The sequence below is a fragment of the Mirounga angustirostris genome, unplaced genomic scaffold (genome assembly GCF_029215605.1).
Source record: "Mirounga angustirostris isolate CCGP_5_RB_7025 unplaced genomic scaffold, mMirAng1.0.hap1 SCAF_14, whole genome shotgun sequence".
In the NCBI taxonomy this organism is placed as follows: domain Eukaryota; kingdom Metazoa; phylum Chordata; class Mammalia; order Carnivora; family Phocidae; genus Mirounga; species Mirounga angustirostris.
The window spans coordinates 64,348,073-64,365,173 of NW_026991722.1; the positions used below are offsets into that span (position 1 = coordinate 64,348,073).

The 17,101-nt window shown below is 52.9% G+C and overlaps 1 long non-coding RNA gene across 1 annotated transcript in view; it reads right to left on the minus strand.

Moving 5' to 3' along the window:
• Nucleotides 1-2,331, minus strand: part of LOC123841734 (uncharacterized) — a 40,441-nt gene extending 38,110 nt beyond the window's left edge. The window contains exon 1 of the long non-coding RNA XR_010407354.1: nt 2,242-2,331. This is a non-coding gene — a long non-coding RNA (uncharacterized LOC123841734). The remainder of the gene's footprint in view (nt 1-2,241) is intronic.
• Between the last annotated feature and the right edge of the window lie 14,770 nt (nt 2,332-17,101).

Below are 17,101 nucleotides of genomic sequence, written 5' to 3' on the forward strand. Positions count from 1 at the left end.
TGGAAAGGAAAAAGTAAAAGTCACTATATTCAAATGACATTTTATATGTAAAAAACCCTAAAAACAACATGAACAAAACTATTAAAATAAACAAATTCAACGAAGTTGCAGGATAAAAAGTACATAAAAATATGTTCCATTTTTATACACTAATAATGAACAGGAAAATAAATTTAAAAAATCGTATTTAAAACTGCATCAAAAAAAACAAAAAACACTTTGAGGTAAATTTAACCAAGGAGGTGAAAGCCTATATACTGAAAACTGTTAAGATGCTAAGGAAAGAAACTGAAGACAACACAAGTAAACAGACATTCCATGCTCATGGATTAGAAGAATTAAGTGTTAAAATGTCTATACTACCCAAAACCGTCTAGAGATTGAATGCAATTCTTACCAAAATTCGAAACACGTTTTACAGACATAAGGCAAAGAATCTTTAAAATTTGTATGGAACCACAAAAGACTCTGAATAACCAAAACAATCTTAAGAAAGAACAAAGCTGGAGGCATCAGGCTCCCTGGTCTTAAACTTTATTACAAACCTATAGTGACTGCTGGCACACTGGCTTAAACACAGACACGCAAATCACCAGCACAGAAGAGAGAGCCCAGAAGGAAACCCACACCTCTATGGTCCAGTACCTTATGACCACGGAGCCAAGAATATACAAGGAGGAAAGAACAGTCTCTGTAATCAACGGTACTGGGAAAACTGGACGGCCCCATGCTAAAGAACGAACCTTACTTTTGTGTATCTTACAAAACACATAAAAATTAACTCAAAATGGATTCAAGACTTGAATATAGGACTTGAAACCCTAAAACAATTAGCAGAAAACATAGCGGAAGGCTGCTTGACACAGGTCCTGGTAGTGATTTTTGTGGCTCACATTCCAAAAGCAAAGGCAACAAAAGCAAAAATAAATAAGTACATCTACAGCAAACTCAAAAGCTCCTACCCAGCGAACAAAATCAACAACAAAATAAATAGGCAACCTACTACTGCCTGGAAGAAAAGATTTGCAGATCCAAAGATCTCATAAAAGATTAATAGCCAGTACATATAAAGAACTTCTACAACTCAATAACTACAACAAAAAAGAAAGTGTTTAACCAGTGGGAGGATTATCCAAATGGACATTATCCAGAGAAGACATCCAGAGAGCCAACAGGTACGTGAAAAGATGCTCAACATCATTAATCATCAGGGAAATGCAAATCAAAACAACAATGGGATAGCACCTCAAACTGGCTAGAATATTTAGTATCAAAAAGATGAGAAATAACAAATGTTAGCAAGGATGTGGCAGAAGGGGAACCCCAGTGAGCTGTTGGTGGGAACGTAGGTAGGTGCATCCACTGTGGAAAATAGTATGCAGGCTCCTCAAAACATTAAAACTAGAACGACCCTACAATCCAGCAATTTTTCTTCTGGCCATTTAGGCAAAGAAAAAAAAAACACCTATTTGAAAAGATATCTGAACCCCCATGTTCACTGCAGCATTATTCCTAACAGCTAAGATAGGAGGACAACCTACGTGTCCATGGAGGGATGAATCGATAAGGAAGATGTGGTGTATGTAGACACTGCAATACTCTTTAGCCATAACAAAAAACGAAATCTTTTCTTTTTGCAACAACATGGATGGACCCTGAGGGCACCATGCTAACTGAAAGAAGTCAGAGACAAATACTCCATGACAACACTTTTATATGGAATCTAAAACACCAAACAACTGAGCTTAAAGATACAGCAATCAGATTGGTGGTTGACAGGCAGGGGTATGGGTGTGAAATGGGTGACAGGGGTCAAAGGTTCAAACTTACAGGTATAAAATAAGTAAGTCACAGGATGTAACGTACAACATGGCAACTATAGTTAATAACACTGTACTGCAAGCTTCAATGATCCTAAGGAAAAGGTCCTGTAAAGCAATCCAAGACAAAACTGGATTTAAACAGATAAGCCATACACCAGTGTTCAGGGGACTCAGAAAGTGCAAGGACCTGCCAAAATCTGTATGGGAAGCTGCCCTCCTGCTCCTCGCAGAGGCTAAAGGAGAGCTTTGTACACTGGTGAGTGCGTGCACAGAACAGCATGTAAAGTGCTAGGCTCCTCTCTACCCAGAGCAGTGGGCACTGCATCCCGCTTAGGGGTACAGGAAGAAGCAGGGAGTTCCTGGGGGATACTGAAGAAGTTGAGGAAGAACAAGGCAGGGTGTATGGAAAGTACCTTACCGGTTTTCCAAATCCCTGGGCATGTTCCATCGTGTAGGTGTCTTTTGAGATGCTACCAAAGGTCACCGCTGCTGTCTACTCAGGCTCTTGCGGCTGGGCAGCCAACTTCTTTAACTCACTGGCAACCTCTGAGTCATCACTGTCTCTTGACCGTCATTCTAGGGGGAGAGGAGCACATAAAATGGGTCTCATTTCTCTCAGTTGGGATGGTCCTTCAGCTGTTGATCTGAATCACTAACCACCGCCGTTACATCTGTGCCCGTAAAGCACTGCAAGGGAATAAAGACAATGATGGTAACAAATAGGGAACACTTATTCCTCTGTGTTACGCCCTGTTCTAAGCTGTAAGGTGCAGAGCCAAGCATGGAGGCATGAGGGTTTCGGATACGCCCCAATCATGGAGAGCTTCGAAGCACAGGGTTTGGAGCTGCAAAGACAAGGGCTTGAAATCTGGTTCCAAGCATTATCTGCGTCTCTAAGACTCAGAGGCCTATCAGGATCCTAGCCCACGGAGATGTGCAAACTGATAAAGGGTGTAGAATGCTTAGGCCAGTGCCAGGCACAGAGCAGCTCCTCAGTTAACTCACGATGATAATCATGAGGGTGACAATCACGTTGGTGTTCCTTCCCCGGTGCTTGTGATAACAATAACCAATACTTCTATGATATTAATCCCAAACGCTGGTACTGTGCTTATCCCGTGCCAGGAACTGGGGTTTACATTGACACTGGAAATGGGTTCCATTTACTAATTCATTAAATCCTCAAAACAACCCTATATAGGTACTATTTGCAGGTCCATCTCTCAGATGAGAATTTTGAGGCACGGAGATTACCTATCTTGCTCAAGGTCACGCAGCTGGAAGTGCCATAAGAGGAATGACAACCTGTACCATGAACCGGTATAGAAGAAACCCATTACCTACATTAAATCTGCACCATAACCCTAAGGTTTTGCTGTTCTGCCCACTTTACAGATGGAGAGACTGAAGCTCAGGCCCAGGGCGGAGGCCGAACTCACCTGGCCTCCCCAATGGGAGGAAGCAGGACTTGGCACTCCGCCTCAGGCTTGGCCTCCGGGTCCTGGGTGGCCCCCTCCATCCCCCGCGGATACCAGGCTGAGGGGCACCTCTTCCTCAGAACCGCAGCATGCTAGGGTTCCAACGACTCCACTGCGCCTGGCTCCCTCTGCTCCCAGCCACACCGCCACTGCCCCCGGCTACCACCACTGACACCCGCTGCCCATGGCAGATGCCGCTGCTGACTGCCGATGCTACTGCCCCACGCTGCCGCCCTCTGCCGCCTGCTGCGTGCTGGCGCTGGCTGCCCAGCGCGGACGCTGCCCTACCACCACCGGCCTGCTGCCCCCGCCAGCTGCTGCAAGTTACCGCTGCCTACCGCCCCAGCCACCTGCCTGCCACCGCTTCCTGCCGCTGCCGCCTGCCGCCGCCTGCCAGCCGCCGGCTGGCGCCCTTGGCTGCGTCCCACTGCCTCCGCCTGCCTGCCCTCACCCCCTGCTGCCGCCTACCGCTGCCTACCGCCACCACCTGCAGCCCGCCGCCCGCCACCTCCTCTGCTGCCACCAGCCTCCGCTGCCTAACCTCGACGATGCCTGCCGACGCTGCCTGCCTACTGCCCCCCGCTGCCCCCACCGCCTGCCGCCGCCGCCGCCGCTGCCGCCTGCTGCCCTCACTGCCTGCCGCCACCGCGGCCTGCCTCCCCCTGCCACCTGCCGCCGCTTTCTGCCACCACTTAAGGCTGGCTGCGGCTGTCAGCCGCCGCTTCCCGCCTGGCCCCTGCTACCTGCAGCCCGCCGCCGCCTCCTGCTGCCAGTTACCACTGCCCGCCACCGCAGCCTGCCGCCACCACATGCCTACCGCTGCCACCTGCCAACAGCTGCAGCCACCGCCTACCTAACGCAGCTGTCTGGCCCTGCCACCTGCTGCCGCTTCCTCCCGCCGCTTACCACTTCCTGCCCCCGTCTGCTGCCACTTGCCGCCGCCTGCTGCGCCGCTGCCCCCTGCCTGCCCCTAGCCGGGGCCTGCTAGCCGCCACCACCTGCCCCCGCCACCACCACTTCCTGCCGCCACCGCCTGTTGCCACCTGCCGCTACTGCCTACTTCCACTGCTGCAGCCTGCCTGCAACCTGCCTGCCGCAGCCTGCCTGCCCCCGCCCCCTGCCGCCGCTGCCGCCGACGCCGCCTGCTACCTCCTTCCAGCGCCCGCCGCCCTTGCCTGCCTGCTGCGGCGGCCTGCCTACCACCGCTTACCACAGCCTGCCACCGCTTCCTGCCGCCGCCTGCGATCGCCTACCGCCGGCGCCTGTCTGCCAACCCTGCCTGCCGCCGCCCACCACCTTGCCTGCTGCCACCTGCCTCCCTGCCCCCACCGCTTACTGCCGCCACAGCCTGCCGCCCCCTGCCTCCACCGCCTCCCGCTGCCACACACCAACGCGCACTAACCCGGCACCTACCGCTGCCGCCGCCCGCTGTTGATCCTGCTGCTGCCGCTGCTGCCGGGCCCTTCCGTTGCTGCGGAACACCGACTCCGACAGACGCCAGCACTACCGCGGCCGCTGCTGACGCCACCGCGTACCCCGCAGACGCCCGCTGACGCTTCCGGCACCCCTCCCCACGCTGACCCACGCTGCCGCCGCTGACCCGCCTACTGCTGACCCCGCCCCCACCCACGGGGGCTGCTTTCCCCGCCGGTGACTCCCGCTGAAGCCAATGGCACCTGCTGTTGAGGCTGCCACACACCGCCGCCCAATGACCCGGGGCTGCCCAAAGCTGGCGCCCCTGCAGCCCTTAGCGCCCCTGCAGCCTCCGCAGACGCCACCCGCTGGCGATGTCACCGCTGCCACCTCTGCAGCTGTCCGCTGCCGCCTGCCGCCGACTGCCACCGCCTGCCTGCCGCCGCCTGCCGCCCTTGCCTGCGTCCCCGTCTCCGCCTGCCTGCCCTCACCCCCTGCTGTCGCTTACCGCTGCCTACCGCCACCACCTGCAGCCCGCCGCCTGCCACCTCCTCTGCTGCCACCAGCCTCCGCTGCCTAACCTCGACGCTGCCTGCCGACGCTGGCTGCCTACCGCCACCTGCTGCCGCACCCCCTGCCGCCCCCCGCTGCCCCCACCGCCTGCCGCCCTCACTGCCTGCCGCCACTGCGGTCTGCCTCCCCCTGCCACCTGCCGCCGCTTTCTGCCACCACTTAAGGCTGGCTGCGGCTGTCAGCCGCCGCTTTCCGCCTGGCCCCTACTGCCTGCAGCCTGCCACCGCCTGCTGCTGCTTACCTACCGCCGCCTCCTGCTGCCAGTTACCACTGCCCGCCACCGCAGCCCGCCGCCACCACATGCCTACCGCTGCCGCCTGCCAACAGCTGCAGCCACCGCCTACCTAACGCTGCTGCCTGGCCCTGCCACCTGCTGCCGCTTCCTCCCGCCGCTTACCACTGCCTGCCCCCGTCTGCCGCCGCTTGCCGCCGCCTGCCGCCGCCGCCCCCTGCCTGCCCCTAGCCGGGGCTTGCTGGCCGCCACCACCTGCCCCCGCCACCACCGCTTCCTGCTGCCACCGCCTGTTGCCACCTGCCGCTACTGCCTACTCCCACTGCTGCAACCTGCCTGCAACTGTCTGCCACCTGCCTGCCGCAGCCTGCCTGCCCCCGGCCCCTGCCACCGCCGCCGCCTGCTACCTCCTTCCAGCGCCCGCCGCCCTTGCCTGCCTGCTGCGGCGGCCTGCCTACCACCGCTTACCACAGCCTGCCACCGCTTCCTGCCGCCGCCTGCGATCGCCTACCGCCGGCGCCTGTCTGCCAACCCTGCCTGCCGCCGCCCACCACCCTTGCCTGCTGCCACCTGCCTCCCTGCCCCCACCGCTTACTGCCGCCACAGCCTGCCGCCCCCTGCCTCCACCGCTTCCCGCTGCCACACACCGACGCCCACTAACCCGGCACCTACCGCTGCCGCCGCCCGCTGTTGATCCTGCTGCTGCCGCTGCTGCCGGGCCCTTCCGTTGCTGCGGAACACCGACTCCGACAGACGCCAGCACTACCGCGGCCGCTGCTGACGCCACCGCGTACCCCGCAGACGCCCGCTGACGCTTCCGGCACCCCTCCCCACGCTGACCCACGCTGCCGCCGCTGACCCGCCTACTGCTGACCCCGCCCCCACCCACGGGGGCTGCTTTCCCCGCCGGTGACTCCCGCTGAAGCCAATGGCACCTGCTGTTGAGGCTGCCACACACCGCCGCCCAATGACCCGGGGCTGCCCAAAGCTGGCGCCCCTGCAGCCGCTGCAGCCGCAGACGCCACCCGCTGGCGCTGTCACCGCTGCCACCTGCCGCCAAATTCCGCCGCCTGCCGCCCTTGCCTGCGTCCCCCTGCCTCCGCCTGCCTGCCCTCACCCCCTGCTGCCGCTTACCGCTGCCTACCGCCACCACCTGCAGCCCGCCGCCTGCCACCTCCTCTGCTGCCACCAGCCTCCACTGCCTAACCTCGACGCTGCCTGCCGATGCTGCCTGCCTACTGCCACCTGCTGCCGCACACCCTGCAGCCCCCCGCTGCCCCCACCGCCTGCCGCCGCCGCCTGCCGCCGCTGCCGCCGGCTGCCCTCACTGCCTGCCGCCACTGCGGCCTGCCTCCCCCTGCCACCTGCCGCCTGCCGCCGCTTTCTGCCACCACTTAAGGCTGGCTGCGGCTGTCAGCCGCCGCTTCCCGCCTGGCCCCTGCTGCCTGCAGCCTGCCACCGCCTGCTGCTGCTTACCTACCGCCGCCACCTGCTGCCAGTTACCACTGCCCGCCACCACAGCCCGCCGCCACCACATGCCTACCGCTGCCGCCTGCCAACAGCTGCAGCCACCGCCTACCTAATGCTGCTGCCTGGCCCTGCCACCTGCTGCCGCTTCCTCCCGCCGCTTACCACTGCCTGCCCCCGTCTGCCGCCGCTTGCCGCCGCCTGCCGCCGCCGCCCCCTGCCTGCCCCTAGCCGGGGCCTGCTAGCCGCCACCACCTGCCCCCGCCACCACCGCTTCCTGCCGCCACCGCCTGTTGCCACCTGCCGCTACTGCCTACTCCCACTGCTGCAGCTTGCCTGCAACTGTCTGCCACCTGCCTGCAGCAGCCTGCCTGCCCCCGCCCCCTGCCGCCGCCGCCGCCTGCTACCTCCTTCCAGCGCCCGCCGCCCTTGCCTGCCTGCTGCGGCCGCCTGCCTACCACCGCTTACCACAGCCTGCCACCGCTTCCTGCCGCCGCCCACCACCCTTGCCTGCCGCCACCTGCCTCCCTGCCCCCACCGCTTACTGCCGCCACAGCCTGCCGCCCCCTGCCTCCACCGCTTCCCGCTGCCACACACCGACGCCCACTAACCCGGCACCTACCGCTGCCGCCGCCCGCTGCTGATCCTGCTGCTGCCGCTGCTGCCGGACCCTTCCGTTGCTGCGGAACACGGACTCTGACGCCAGCACTACCACGCCGCTGCTGACGCCACCGCGTACCCCGCAGACGCCCGCTGACGCTTCCGGCACCCCTCCCCACGCTGACCCACGCTGCCGCCGCTGACCCGCCTACTGCTGACCCCGCCCCCACCCACGGGGGCTGCTTTCCCCGCCGGTGACTCCAGCTGAAGCCAACGGCACCTGCAGCTGAGGCTGCCACACACCGCCGCCCAATGACCCGGGGCTGCCCAAAGCTGGCGCCCCTGCAGCCCTTGCCACACCTGCAGCCTCCGCAGACGCCACCCGCTGGCGCTGTCACCGCTGCCACCTCTGCAGCTGCCCGCTGCTGCCTGCCGCCGACTGCCGCCAACTGCCGCCGACTGCCACCGCCTGCCTGCCGCTGCCACCGCCGCCTGCCACCGCCTGCCTGCCACCGCCCACTGCTGCCACCAGTCAGTACTACCACTGCCGTCTGCCACTGCCGCCCCCTACTGCCTCTTACCTCTGCCTGCCGCCGTCATCTGCCTTCCGCCGCCCACTGCCCGTGCCTGCCCCCGCCGCCTGCTGCACGCCGGCACCCACGGCCACCTGCCTGCCGCCACATCCTGCCGCCGCCTGCCACCGCCGTCTGCTGCCGCAGCCTGGCTCCACCGGGCCCAGCTGCCTAACCCCGAGGATGCATGCCAACGCTGCCTGCCTACCCCCACCACTGCCGGCACCGCCTGCCTACCGCTGCCACCTGCCAATCGCTGCAGCTGCCGCCTGCCTAATGCTGCTGTCTGCAGCCTGCCTGCCCCCACCGCCTGCCTGCTGCCGCTTCCTGCTGCCGCCGCCTGCTATGTCCTTGCACCACCCGCGCAGCCCTTGCCTGCCGTGGCCTGCCTGCCAGCCGCTGCTTACTGTATCCTGCACCTGCTACCTCCTACCTGCCGCCACCTGCCACCACCGCCTGCCTACCGCTGCCGCCTGCAGCCTGAGGCCCCCACTGCCTGCCTCCGCTGTGGCCTGCCTCCTCCTGCCACCTTCCCCTGCCGCCTGCCTCTGCCGCCTGATACCGCTGCCGCCGCTTCCTGTTGCCGCTTGCCTGCCGCTTGCCGGGGGCTTGCCTGCCTGCCTGCTGCCCCAGCTGCCTGCGTCCCACCACTTCCTCCCGCCGCCGCCTGCTACCTTCTTGCACCGCCCGCCTCCCTTGCCTGCAGCGGGCTGCCTGCCAGCCACTGCTTACCACAGCCTGCCCACGCTGCCGCCTGCCCCGCCGCCCGCCTTCGCTTCCTGCCACCACTTCCTGACACCGCCTGCTGCCACTGCCGCCTGCCCCGCCGCCTGCCTTCGCTTCCTGCCGCCGCTTCCTGTCACCGCTTCCCGCCACCGCTGCCGCCTGACCCGCCGCTTGCCTTCGCTTCCTGCCGGGGCTGCCTGCTGCTACCTACCACTACCGCCTGTCTGCCAGACCTGTCTGCCAACCTTGCCTGCCGCCGCCCGCCGCCCTTGCCTGCGTCCCCCTGCCTCCGCCTGCCTGCCCGCACACCCTGCCGCTGCTTACTGCTGCCTGCCGCCGCCACCACCTGCCTACCGCTGCCGCCTGCAGCCCGCTGCCACCGCTGCACGCTGCCCGCCATGGCCCGCTGCTGCTTACACCCCTGCCTGCTGCCGCTTACCACTGCCCACCACCGCAGCCCGCCGCCACCGCATGCCTACTGCTGCCGCCTCCCAGCAGCTGCAACTCCCACCTGCCTAACACTGCTGCCTGCCGCCACCACCTGCCACCACTTCCTGCCGCCACCACCTGCCTACCGCCACCTGCCTGTCGCCGCTTCCTGCTGCCACCGTCTGTTGCATCTGCCTCTGCTGCCTCCCCCCACTGCAGCAGCCTGCCTGCCAGACACTGCTTACCGCCACCTGCCTGCCGCTGCTTACCGCAGCCAACCACCACTTCCTGCTGCCGCCGCGTGCCATCACCTACCGCCCCCGCCTGTCTGGAGAAATGGCAGGATTTCTGGATTGTGACAAGCTGGGACTCATGAATTGCTAGTGGGACCAGTCAGCATGGTTGTATAGTTTTTCTACAACCAGGTTTACCTGATTGGGTGTAGGTGCAGACATGTTCAGGGGAGGAGAGGAGTGGAGAAGGGCAAGGGAACTGAGGGTGTCTGCAAGGGGGTATATAGAGGGGCGGACGTGAAATCTAAGTCAGGTAAACTGAGAACTAAGAACATGACATAGGTGATGGGCAATTTAAAAGTGTAGGGCCCATGCTTTGGGGGACTAAATGGAGACAGAGATTGGACTGCGCTTGCTGGACTGAAAGAGCTCAGAAAGTAGGAAATGGTCATTAGAGCAGGGTGCTGGGGTGGAGACTGCAAGTGGTATTAGGATTGACAAGGTCCACGGGATGGGCTGGGGATGGGAGTCTGAGGGGATACATGGCTGACAGCTGTCATCGACCACATCTGTGTTACAGAATTCGAGGAGTCCGAACAGAGGTGCCCACCCTGCTTGACCAGCTTGGCTCAGAAGTGTCTCATCTGGGAGTGCTGCCCCATGTGGGTGAAGCTCAAGATGCTTCTCTTTGGGATTGTGGTGGACCCCTTTGCGGAGCTCACCATCCCATTGTGTGTTGTGGTGAACAGTCTTTTTTAATGTTATGTTAATCACCATACATTACATCATTAGTTTTTGATGTACTGTTCCATGACTCATTGTTTGCGTATAACACCCAGTGCTCCACGCAGTACATGCCCTCTTTAATACCCATCACCAGGCTAGCCCATCCCCCACCCCCTCCCCTCTAGAACCCTCAGTTTGTTTTTCAGAGTCCATCATCTCTCATGGTTCGTCTCCCCCTCCGATTTCCCCCCCTTCATTCTTCCCCTCCTGCGATCTTCTTTTCTTTTTTTCTTAACATATATTGTATTATTTGTTTCATAGGTACAGATCTGAGATTCAACAGTCTTGCACAATTCACAGCACTTACCAGAGCACATACCCTCCCCAGTGTCTATCACCCATTCACCCCATCCCTCCCACCCCACCCCCCACTCCAGCAACCCTCAGTTTGTTTCCTGAGATTAAGAATTCCTCATATCAGTGAGGTCATATGATGCATGTCTTTCTCTGTTTGACTTATTTCACTCAGTATAATACCCTCCAGTTCCATCCACGTCGTAGCAAATGGCAAGATCTCATTCCTTTTTGATGGCTGCATAATATTCCATTGTATATATATTCAGTCTCTCATGAATAAATAAAATCTTTAAAAAAATACTTCTGGTAACAGTTACAGTTGCATTTATCATTGACTAAAGTAAGCACCACAGTGCTCTGCAGGGATCTTAGATGTTACCCCATGCATTTGGAAAGACATAAAAGGCCATTTCTTATTCAGCATTCTGCCATTTGGACCTTGACCTGAAATGCACTCCTTCCTTCTCTGTCTTTGCTCCCATGAGCCTATCTGGTTGGAGCGGCACTGGCCACTTCCTGGGGAAGCCAAATGAGGGTCTGCTCAGCTGCATTCTTTTTTTATTCCCCTGTATTTATTTATTTATTATTTTGATGTAGTGTTCCATGATTCATTGTTTGTGTATAACACCCAGTGCTCCATTCAATACGTGCCTGCTTTAATACCCATCACAGGCTAACCCATCCCCCCACCACCCCTCCCCTCCAGAACCCTCAGTTTGTTTCTCAGAGTCCATAGTCTTTCATGGTTCGTCTCCCCCTCCGATTTCCCCCCCTTCATTTTACCCTTCCTACTATCTTCTTTTATTTTTTTTTAACATATAATGTATTATTTGTTTCAGAGGTACAGGTCTGTGATTATTCAGTCTTACACAATTCACAGTGCTCACCGTAGCCCATACCCTCCCCAACGTTCATCACCCAGCCACCCCATCCCTCCCACCCTACCACTCCAGCAACCCTCAGTTTGTTTCCTGAGATTAAGAATCCCTCATATCAGTGAGATCATATGATACATGCCTTTCTCTGATTGACTTATTTCCCTTAGCATTATATTCTCTAGTTCCATCCACGTTGTTGCGAATGGCAAGATTTTATTTTTTGATGGCTGCATAATATTCCATTGTATATATATACCACCTCTTCTTTAGCCATTCATCTGTCGATGGACATATTGGCTCTTTCCACAGTTTGGCTATTGTGCACATTGCTGCTATAAACATTGGGGTGCACATACCCCTTCAGATCCCTACTTTTGTATCTTTGGGGTAAATACCCAGTAGTGCAGTAGCTGGATTGTATGGTAGCTCTATTTTCAACTTTTTGAGGAACTTCCACACTGTTTTCCAGAGTGGCTGCACCAGCTTGCATTCCCACCAACAATGTAGGAGGGTTCCCCTTTCTCCGCATCCCCGCCAACATCTGTCATTTCCTGACTTGTTAATTTTAGCCATTCTGACTGGTGTGAGGTGGTATCTCATTGAGGTTTTGATTTGGATTTCCCTGATGCTGAGCGATGTTGAGCACTTTTTCATGTGTCTGTTGGCCATTTGGATGTCTTCTTTGGAAAAATGTCTGTTCATGTCTTTTGCCCATTTCTTTTCTTTTTTTTTTTTTTTAAAGATTTTATTTATTTATTTGACAGAGAGAGACACAGCGACAGAGGGAACACAAGCAGAGGGAGTGGGGGAGGGTGAAGCAGGCTTCCCGTGGAGCAGGGAGCCTGATGCGGGTCATGATCCCAGGTCCCCGGGATCATGACCTGAGCCAAAGGCAGACGCTTAACAACTAAGCCACCCAGGCGCCCTCTTTTGCCCATTTCTTGATTGGATTCTTTGTTCTTTGGGTGTTGAGTTTGATAAGTTCTTTATAGATTTTGGATACTAGCCCTTTATCTGATATGTCATTTGCAAATATCTTCTCCCATTCTGTCGGTTGTCTTTTGGTTTTGTTGACTGTTTCCTTTACTTTGCAAAAGCTTTTAATCTTGATGAGGTCCCAATAGTTCATTTTTGCCCTTGCTTCCCTTGCCTTTGGCGATGTTTCTAGGAAGAAGTTGCTGCAGCTGAGGTCGAAGAGGTTGCTGCCTGTGTTCTCCTTTAGGATTTTGATGGACTCCTGTCTCACATTGAGGTCTTTCAACCATTTGGAGTCTATTTTTGTGTGTGGTGTAAGGAAATGGTCCAGTTTCATTCTTCTGCATGTGGCTATCCAATTTTCCCGACACCATTTGTTGAAGAGACTGTCTTTGTTCCATTGGACATTCTTTCCTGCTTTGTCAAAGATGAGTTGACCATAGAGTTGAGGGTCCATTTCTGGGCTCTCTATTCTGTTCCATTGATCTATGTGTCTGTTTTTGTGCGAGTACCATACTGTCTTGATGATGACAGCTTTGTAATAGAGCTGGAAGTCTAGAATTGTGATGCCACCAGCTTTGCTTTTCTTTTTCAACATTCCTCTGGCTATTCGGGGTTTTTTCTGGTTCCATACAAATTTTAGGATTATTTGTTCCATTTCTTTGAGAAAAGTGGATGGTATATTGATGGGGATTGCATTGAATGTGTAGATTGCTCTAGGTAGCATTGACATCTTCACAATATTTGTTCTTCCAATCCATGAGCATGGAACGTTTTTCCATTTCTTTGTATCTTCCTCAATTTCTTTCATGAGTATTTTATAATTTTCTGAGTACACATTCCTTGCTTCTTTGGTTAGATTTATTCCTAGGTATCTTATGGTTTTGGGTGCAATTGTCAATGGGATTGACTCCTTCATTTCTCTTTCTTCTGTCTTGTTGTTGGTGTATAGGAATGCCTCTGACTTCTGTGCATTGATTTTATATCCTGCCACTTACTGAATTCCTGTGTGAGTTCTAGCAGTTTTGGGGTGGAGTCTTTAGGGTTTTCCACATAAAGTATATCATCTGCAAACAGTGAGAGTTTGACTTCTTTTCTGATTTGGATGCCTTTGATTTCTTTTTGTTGTCTGATTGCTGTGGCTAGGACTTCTAATACTATGTTGAATCCCTGCCGCATTCCTGACCTTAGTGGGAAAGCTCTCAGTTTTTCCCCATTGAGAATGATATTCGCTGTAGGTTTTTCATAGATGGCTTTTATGATATTGAGGTATGTACCCTCTATCCCTATACTCTGAAGAGTTTTGATCAAGAGAGGATGCTGTACTTTGTCAAATGCTTTTTCTGCATCTATTGAGAGGATCATATGGTTCTTCTTCTTTCTTTAATTAATGTATTGTATCACATTGATTGATTTGCGGATGTTGAACCAATTTGCAGCCCAGGGATAAATCCCACTTGGTCGTGGTGAATAATCCTTTTAATGTACTGTTGGATCCTATTGGCTAGTATTTTGGTGAGAATTTTTGCATCCATGTTCATCGGGGATATTGGTCTGTAATTCTCCTTTTTGATGGGGTCTTTGTCTGGTTTTGGGATCAAGGTAATGGTGGCCTCATAAAACGAGTTTGGAAGTTTTCCTTCCATTTCTATTTTTTGGAACAGTTTCAGAAGAATAGGTATTAATCCTTCTTTAAATGTTTGGTAGAATTCCCCTGGGAAGCCATCTGGCCCTGGGCTTTTGTTTCTTGGGAGATTTTTGATGACTGCTTCAATTTTCTTAGTGGTTATAGGTCTGTTCAGGTTTTCTGTTTCTTCCTGGTTCAGTTTTGGTAGTTGATACATCTCTAGGAATGCATCCATTTCTTCCAGGTTATCGAATTTGCTGGCATAGAGTTGCTCATAATATGTTCTTATAATTGTTTGTATTTCTTTGGTGTTGGTTGTGATCTCTCCTCTTTCACTCATGATTTTGTTGGTTTGGGTCCTTTCTCTCTTCTTTTCGATAAGTCTGGCCAGGGGTTTATCAATCTTGTTAATTCTTTCAAAGAACCAGCTCCTAGTTTCGTTGATCTGTTCTACTGTTCTTTTAGTTTCTATTTCATTGATTTCTGCTCTGATCTTTATTATTTCTCTTCTCCTGCTGGGTTTAGGCTTTATTTGCTGTTCTTTCTCCAGCTCCTTTAGGTGTAGGGTTAAGCTGTGTACTTGAGACTTTTCTTGTTTCTTGAGAAAGCCTTGTATTGCTATATACTTTCCTCTTAGGACTGCCTTTGCTGCATCCCAAAGACTTTGAATAGTTGTGTTTCATTTTCATTTGTTTCCATGATTTTTTAAAATTCTTCTTTGATTTCCTGGTTGACCTATTCGTTCTTTAGTAGGATGCTCTTTAGCCTCCATGTATTTGAGTTCTTTCCGACTTTCCTCTTGTGATTGAGTTCTAGTTTCAAAGCATTATGGTCTGAAAATAGGCAGGGAATGATCCCAATCTTTTGGTACCGGTTGAGACCTGATTTATGACCTAGGATGTGATCGATTCTGGAGAATGTTCCATGGGCACTAGAGAAGAATGTGTATTCCGTGGCTTTGGGATGGAATGTTCTGAATATGTCTGTGAAGTCCATTTGGTCCAGTGTGTCATTTAAAGCCTTTATTTCCTTGTTGATCTTTTGCTTAGATGATCTGTGCAATTCAGTGAGGGGGGTGTTAAAGTCCTCCACTGTTACTGTATTGTTGTCAATGTGTTTCTTTGCTTTTGTTATTAATTGCCTTATATAATTGGCTGCTCCCATGTTAGGGGCATAGATATTTATAATTGTTAGATCTTGTTGTTGGATAGACCCTTTAAGTAGGATATAGTGTCCTTCCTCATCTCTTATTACAGTCTTTGGTTTAAAATCTAATTTTTCTGATATAAGGATTGCCACCCCAGCTTTCTTTTGGTGTCCATTAGCATGGTAAATGGTTTTCCACCCCCTCACTTGCAATCTGGGGGTGTCTTTGGGTCTAAAATGAGTCTCTTGCAGACAGCATATCGATGGGTCTTGTTTTTTAATCCAATCTGATAGCCTGTGTCTTTTGATTGGGGCGTTTAGCCCATTTACATTCAGGGTAACTATTGAAAGATAGGAATTTAATGCCATTGTATTGCCTGTAAGGTGACTGTTACTGTATATTGTCTGTGTTCTTTTCTGGTCTATGTTGCTTTTAGGGTCTCTCTTTGCTTAGAGGACCCCTTTCAAGATTTCTTGTAGGGCTGTTTTCATGTTTGCAAATTCCTTTAGTTTTTGTGTGTCCTGGAAGCTTTTTATCTCTCCTTCTATTTTCAATGACAGCCTAGCTGGATCTAGTATTCTTGGCTGCATATTTTTCTCGTTTAGTGCTCTGAATCTATCCTGCCAGTCCTTTCTGGCCTGCCAGGTCTCTGCGGATAGGTCTGTTGCCAATCTAATGTTTCTACCATTGTAGGTTACATATCTCTTCTCCTGAGCTGCTTTCAGGATTTTCTGTTTGTCTATGAGACTCGTAAGTTTTACTATTAGATGTCGGGGTGTTGACCTATTTTTATTGATTTTGAGAGGGGTTCTCTGTGCTTCCTGGATTTTGATACCTGTTTCCTTCCCCTAATTAGGGAAGTTCTCTGCTATAATTTGCTCCATTATACCTTCTGCCCCTCTCTCTCTTTCTTCTTCTTCTGGGATCCCAATTATTCTAATGTTGTTTCGTCTTATGGTATCGCTTATCTCTTGAATTCTGCCCTTGTGATCCAGTAGTTGTTTATCTCTCTTTTTCTCAGCTTCTTTATTTTCCATCATTTGGTCTTCTATATCACTGATTCTGTCTTCTGCCTCATTTATCCTAGTGGTTAGCACCCCCATATTTGATTGCACCTCATTAATAGCCTTTTTGATTTCGACTTGGTTAGATTTTAGTTCTTTTACTTCTCCAGAAGGGGTTTCTCTAATAACTTCCATGCTTTTTTCAAGCCCAGCTAGTATCTTTAAAGTGATGATTCTGAACTTTAGATCTGACATCGTACTAATGTCCGTACTGAGTAGGTCCCTGGCAGTCGGTACTACCTCTTGTTCTTTTTGTTGAGGTGATTTTTTCCATCATGTCATTTTGTCCAGAGGAGAATAGATTAATGAGAGAACAAAATGCTAACAGGGTAACAACGTCCCCAGAAAATATACTCTAAACAAATCAGAAAAGATCTGAAGCAGGGGGAAAAGAAAGGGAAAGAGAGAAAAAAGAAAAAGATAAAGATAAAAACAAACAAAAACAGAACAAAACAAAAAAAAGCAGAATATGATCAAATATGATCAGGCTGGTACATAGATCAGTGCCACACACTAGAATTTGGGTGTATTTTGGTCTGTTAGAAGAAAGTGCCTCCCAAAATTTTAAAGAAAGAAAAACTTATATATGTACAAAAATAAGGGTTGATATGATGAAGGGATGGAATATGACTGTAAAGATGAAAATTATAAAAAATTTTATAAAAGGAATTGATAAGAAGTTGTTTGAAAAAAGAAAGAAGAGGATTTTGGAAAAAAAAGAAAAAGAAGGGAGAGAATGTCATCAGGCAGGGGAGTAGAAAAAAACCATACACTAGAGATT